This window comes from Erithacus rubecula, assembly GCF_903797595.1.
Source record: "Erithacus rubecula genome assembly, chromosome: 3".
Taxonomy (NCBI): domain Eukaryota; kingdom Metazoa; phylum Chordata; class Aves; order Passeriformes; family Muscicapidae; genus Erithacus; species Erithacus rubecula.
Window position 1 is genome coordinate 137,517,370 of NC_136689.1, and position 6,467 is coordinate 137,523,836.

Here is a 6,467-nt window from a genome sequence, read left to right on the forward strand (position 1 = left end):
AGTATCGCGAGAGTTCGGCGGTGTCACGTGATGGCGGCGGGTGGCAAGATGGCGGCGCCCAGGCGCGGCGTGGCGCCGGGAGAAGCGGGCCCGGCTCGGCCTCAGCGCTCCGGGAACCGCGGAATGGGCTAAACCCGGCTCAAATGGGCTAAACCCGGCTCAAATGGGCTAAACCCGGTTCAGATGGGCTAAACCCGGTTCAGATGGGCTAAACCCGGTTCAAATGGGCTAAACCCGGCTCTAATGGGCTAAACCCGGCTCAAATGGATTAAACCCGGCACAAATGGGCTAAACCCGGTTCAAATGGGCTAAACCCGGCTCAAATGGGCTAAACCCGGCTCTAATGGATTAAACCCGGTTCAAATGGGCTAAACCTGGTTCAGATGGATTAAACCTGGTTCAATTGGGCTAAACCCGGTTCAGATGGATTAAACCCGGTTCAAATGGATTAAACCCGGCTGAAATGGATTAAACCCGGCTCAAATGGGCTAAACCCGGTTCAGATGGATTAAACCCGGTTCAAATGTGCTAAACCCGGTTCAAATGTGCTAAACCCGGTTCAAATGCGCTAAACCCGGCTCAAATGGGCTAAACCCGGTTCAAATGGGCTAAACCCGGTTCAAATGGGCTAAACCCGGTTCAAATGGGCTAAACCCGGCTCAAATGGGCTAAACCCGGTTCAAATGCGCTAAACCCGGTTCAAATGGGCTAAACCCGGTTCAAATGCGCTAAACCCGGCTCAGATGGATTAAACCCAGTTCAAATGTGCTAAACCCGGTTTAAATGTCCTAAACCCGGTTCCAATGCCCTAAACCTGGTTTAAATGTCCTAAACCCGGTTCAAATGTGCTAAACCCCATTCAATTGTACTAATCACGGTTCAAATGTCCTAAACCCGGTTCAAATTTGCTAAACCCGGTTCAAATGGATTAAACCCGGTTCAAACGGGATAAAACGTGTTAAATCCGCCCGGTACCGCGGGAAATCCCCGGGAGTGCCCTGAAATGTCCCTGTTGTAAATGAGAAACAAATCTCGAGATTCAGCAAAATATAAATCGCTTTATTTTATAGAGTTTGGTGATAAACTTCGGTGATTAACGCGAATCATCGATCGATTGTCACAAACAATGTGAGAATTGATAAACGATCCTTGTTAATCACAGATCTGGAGTTTGTATAAAGCAGAATACTTAAAATAAAAAATAAAAATAAGAAAATAACACGGATTTGAATAAAGAGAAATACATTGTTATAAATGAGAATCAAAGTCTGGATATTCAGAAACATTTAGATTGTTTTACTACACAGAGGCAGGAAATCTGATTCTGAAAAAAAAAAAAAAAACATTTCAGAGTGTGGAAATCTCTTTTTTTATTTATTTTACAAACTGGTCTCCACAATATGATTGACAGGAGTCAATGATCAATTATCACACACAATATTCATGACAGGGGGATTTAAACACAGTGGGGTTAATATATTTAATATTTTTAATATATTTTTTTATTAATATAAGATATTTCCCTTTATCCAGCTCTGTGTTTTTATTATTTTTTCCTTTTTTTAAGCATTCTGCTTTACACAAACTTGAAAACTCTTCACATCCCCCTCCAGTGTCTGTGCCCCTTCTGGTTCTGTTTGTGTTTCTGTTTGCAGGGGAAGCTGGATCCTGTTAAATTCATGAATTTATGGATTTTTGGATACTAAAATTCACCCAGGGCAGGGAAAGCTGGGCTAGATCCTCTTAAATCCACGAATTTGGGGATTTTGGGCCAGTAAAATTCACCCAGGGCAGGGAATTGCAGGTTCAGTTGTGTTAAATCCACAAATTTATGGATTTTGGGCCACTAAAGTCACCAAGGGCAGGGTCACCTGGACTAGATCCTCTTAAATCCATTAATTTGGGGATTTGGGGCCAGTAAAATTCCCCCAGGGCAGGGAATTGCAGGGTGAGCTGGGTTAAATCCACAGATTTGGGGATTATGGGCCAGTAATATTCATCCGGGGCAGGGAATTGCAGGGTTAGATCCTGTTAAATCCATGAATTTATGGATTTTGGGCCACTGAGGGTCACCAAGGGCAGGGTCAGCTGTGCCAGATCCAGGGATTGGGGGCAGGGGTGGCTTGAGGAATGGAGCACAGCTGGAATGGAGCACAGCTGGAATGGAGCACAGGATGGGAATGGAGCACAGCTGGAATGGAGCACAGCTGGAGTGGAGCACAGGATGGGAATGGAGCACAGCTGGAATGGAGCACAGCTGGGAATGGAGCACAGCTGGAATGGAGCACAGCTGGGAATGGAGCACAGCTGGAATGGAGCACAGGATGGGAATGGAGCCAGGATGGGAATGGAGCACAGCTGGGAATGGAGCACAGCTGGAATGGAGCACAGGATGGGAATGGAGCACAGGATGGGAATGGAGCACAGCTGGAATGGAGCACAGCTGGAATGGAGTACAGCTGGGAATGGAGCACAGGATGGGAATGGAGCACAGCTGGAATGGAGCACAGCTGGGAATGGAGCACAGGATGGGAATGGAGCACAGCTGGGAATGGAGCACAGCTGGAATGGAGCACAGGATGGGAATGGAGCACAGGATGGGAATGGAGCACAGCTGGAATGGAGCACAGCTGGAATGGAGCACAGGATGGGAATGGAGCACAGGATAGGAATGGAGCACAGCTGGGAATGGAGCACAGCTGGAATGGAGCACAGCTGGAATGGAGCACAGGATGGGAATGGAGCACAGCTGGAATGGAGCACAGTTGGAATGGAGCACAGGATGGAATGGGGCACAGCTGGAATGGAGCACAGCTGGAATGGAGCACAGGATGGGAATGGAGCACAGCTGGAATGGAGCACAGCTGGAATGGAACAGGATGCCAGAGCTGGATTCCTCTGGCACAGCAGCACCAGCACAGAGCACAGAGCAGGATGCCAGAGCCAGTTTTCCCTGGCACAGGCAGAGCAGGATCCAGGGACAGATTTCCTTGCACAGCAGGAGCACAGAGCAGGATGCCGGGGGCAGATTTCCCTGGCACAGAAAAGGCAGCACCAGCACAGAGCAGGATTTCAGAGGTGGATTCCTGGGGCAGAGCAGCACCAGCACAGAGCAGGATTTCAGAACCAGTTTCCCCTGGCACAGCAGAAGCAGCAGGAGCAGCAGTGGCACAGCACAGAGCAGGATGCCAGAGCTGGATTCTTCTGGCAGAGCAGCACCAGCACAGCACAGAGCAGGATTTCAGATCAGTTTTTCCCTGGCACAGTGGGAGCAGCAGGAACAGCACTGGCACAGAGCAGCAGCATGGTGCAGATGACCAGGACAGAATCAGAACAGGATTTCCCTGCACAGCAGGAGCAGCATCAGCACAGAGCACAGAGCAGGATTTCAGAGCCAGTTTTCCCTGGCACAACAGAAGCACAGGAGCAGCACTGGCTCAGCACAGAGCAGGATTTCCTCAGCACAGTCTGAGCAGCACCAGCAGAGAGCACAGAGCAGGACTTCAGATCAGTTTTCCCTAGCACAGGCAGAGCAGGATCCAGGGACAGATTTCCTTGCACAGCAGGCGCACAGAGCAGGATGCCAGAGCTGGATTCCTCTGGCACAGCAGGAGCAGCACCAGCACAGAGCACAGAGCAGGATTCCAGAGCCAGTTTTCCCTGGCACAGCAGGAGCAGCACTGGCACAGAACACCAGCAGGATGCCAGGGGCAGATTCCCCTGCACAGCAGGAGCAGCACTGGCACAGCAGCGTGGTGCAGGTCACCAGGACAGCACCAGAACAGACTCTGAGCAGCAGGAGCAGCACCAGCACAGAACAGAGCAGGATATTGGGGGCAGATTCCCCTGGCACAGCCAGAGCAGCACCAGCACACAGCAGGATGCCAGAGCCAGTTTTCCCTGGCACAGCAGCAGCAGCATGGAACACTGGCATGGTGCAGATCACCAGGACAGCACCAGAGCGATATCCCCAGCACAGCAGGAGCAGCAGCAGCACAGAGCAGGATTTTAGAGCCAGTTTTCCCTGGCACAGCAGGAGCAGCACCAGCACAGAGCAGGATTTTAGAGCCAGTTTTCCCTGGCACAGCACAGAGCAGGGTTTCACAGGACAGAGCAGGATTTCAGATCAGTTTTGACTGGCACAGCACAGAGCAGAATGCCAGAGTCAGGTTTTTTTTTTTTTTCCCTGGCAGAGCAGGAGCAGCAGCAGCACAGAGCAGGATTTTAGAGCCAGTTTTCCCTGGCACAGCAGGAGCAGCACCAGCACAGAGCAGGATGCCAGAGCTGGATTCCCCTGGCACAGCAGGAACAGCACCAGCAATGAGCACAGAGCAGGATTTCAGAGCACAGAGCAGGATTCCAGAGCACAGAGCAGGATTTCAGATCAGTTTTCCCTGGCAGAGCAGGAGCAGCAGGAGGAGAACTGGCACAAACCCTGGCACAGCACAGGGTGCTTCAGACAGATGCCTGTGCCACAGCAGGAGAAGGATTTCACACAGAGCAGGATTTTGGATCAGTTTTCCCTGGCACAGCACAGAGCAGGAGTTCAGTTCAGTTTTGCCTGGCAAAGTGGGAGCAGGATTTTTAAGCACAGAGCAGGATTTCAGATCAGTTTTGCCTGGCACAGCACAGAGCAGGATAAGCACTGGCACAGAATCCCAGCACAGAGCAGGATGAGGATTTTGGATCAGTTTTCTCTGGCACAGCAGGAGCAGGATTTCACACAGCACAGAGCAGGGTTTCATAGAGCAGAGCAGGAATTCAGATCAGTTCTCCTTGGCACCACACAAAGCAGGAGCTCAGCTCAGTTTTCCCTGGTACAGTGGGAGCAGGATTTCAAGGAAAGAGCAGCATTTCAGAGCACAGAGCAAGATTTCAAGCACAGAGCTGGATTTTACATCAGTTTTCCCTGGCACAGCCCAGAGCAGGGTAAGCACTGGCACAGAATGCCAGCACAGAGCAGGATGCCAGAGCCAGTTTTGCCTGGCACAGCACAGAACAGGATTTTGGATCAGTTTTCCCTGGCACAGCAGGAGCAGGATTTCACAGCACAGAGCAGGATTTTGGATCAGCTCTCCCTGCACAGCACAAAGCAGGGTTTCAAGCACAGAACAGGATTCTGGATCAATTTTCCCTGGCACAGTCTGAGCAGGATTTCACACAGAGCAGGATTTTGGATCAGTTTTTCCTGGCACAACAGGAGCAGGATTTCACACAGAACAGAGCAGGGTTTCACAGAGCAGAGTTTCAAGCACAGAGCTTTTGGATTTTTGGATCATCTCTCCCTGCACAGCACAGAGCAGGATTTCACAGAGCAGGATTTCAAGCTCAGAGCAGGATTTTGGATCATCTCTCCCTGCACAGAGGAGCAGAGTTTCACAGAGCAGGGTTTAAGCACAGAGCAGGTTTGGGATCAGCTCTCCCTGCACAGCACAGAGCAGGATTTACATAGAGCAGGGTTTCACAGAGCAGGGTTTAAGCACAGAGTAGGTTTTGGGATCATCTCTCCCTGCACAGAGGAGCAGGATTTACATAGAGCAGGGTTTCACAGAGCAGGGTTTAAGCACAGAGCAGGTTTTGGATCATCTCTCCCTGGATAGAGGAGCAGGATTTACATAGAGCAGAGTTTCACAGAGCAGGGTTTAAGCACAGAGCAGGTTTTGGATCATCTCTCCCTGCACAGCACAGAGCAGGATTTACATAGAGCAGGGTTTCACAGAGCAGGGTTTAAGCACAGAGCAGGTTTGGGATCATCTCTCCCTGCACAGAGGAGCAGCCCCAGCTCCTGCCCTCACTCCCCAGCTGTGCCAGGCACAGGGGCAGCCCTGCTGCTGATTCTGCCACCCCAGCCACACGGGGAAGAGCCCCCAGGGCTGTTTTTGGCAGGTTCTGGAAGGCTGCAGGAGCAGCTGGGGCTCTGCAGGGTGTGCCTCAGGATCCTGTGATTCCTTCTCCAGTCACTTCACACCCAGCTGCCAGCCCCACTCCTGGTGAGGGCTCTGAGCACAGAAATTCAGGGTTTGGAGCAGAATGTGGCACAGGGGAAGCAGCGCCAGCCTCCCCCTCCCCTCAGCAAGGACCAGTCAGATGGCAAAGGGGAAAAGAACAGCTCTGGGAGCTTTGATCATCCCAGAGGGAAACATCCCAGGGGCTGCTGCAGCAATTTTTGGGGTCAGTGTGCAATCCCTGGGGTCAGTGTGCAATTCCTGCTGTGTGTGCCATTCCTGCTGTTTATTTGCAGTTCCTGGGGTTTGTTTATTTGCAATTCCTGGGGTTTGTTTATTTGCAATTCCTGGTGTTTTTTTTTTCCCATTCCTGCTGTTTATTTGCAATTCCTGCTGTGCGTTTGCAATTCCTGCTGTTTGTTTCCCATTCCTGCTGTTTGTTTGCAATTCCTGCTGTTTATTTATTTGCAATTCCTGCTGCTTATTTATTTCCCATTCCTGCTGCTTATTTATTTCCCATTC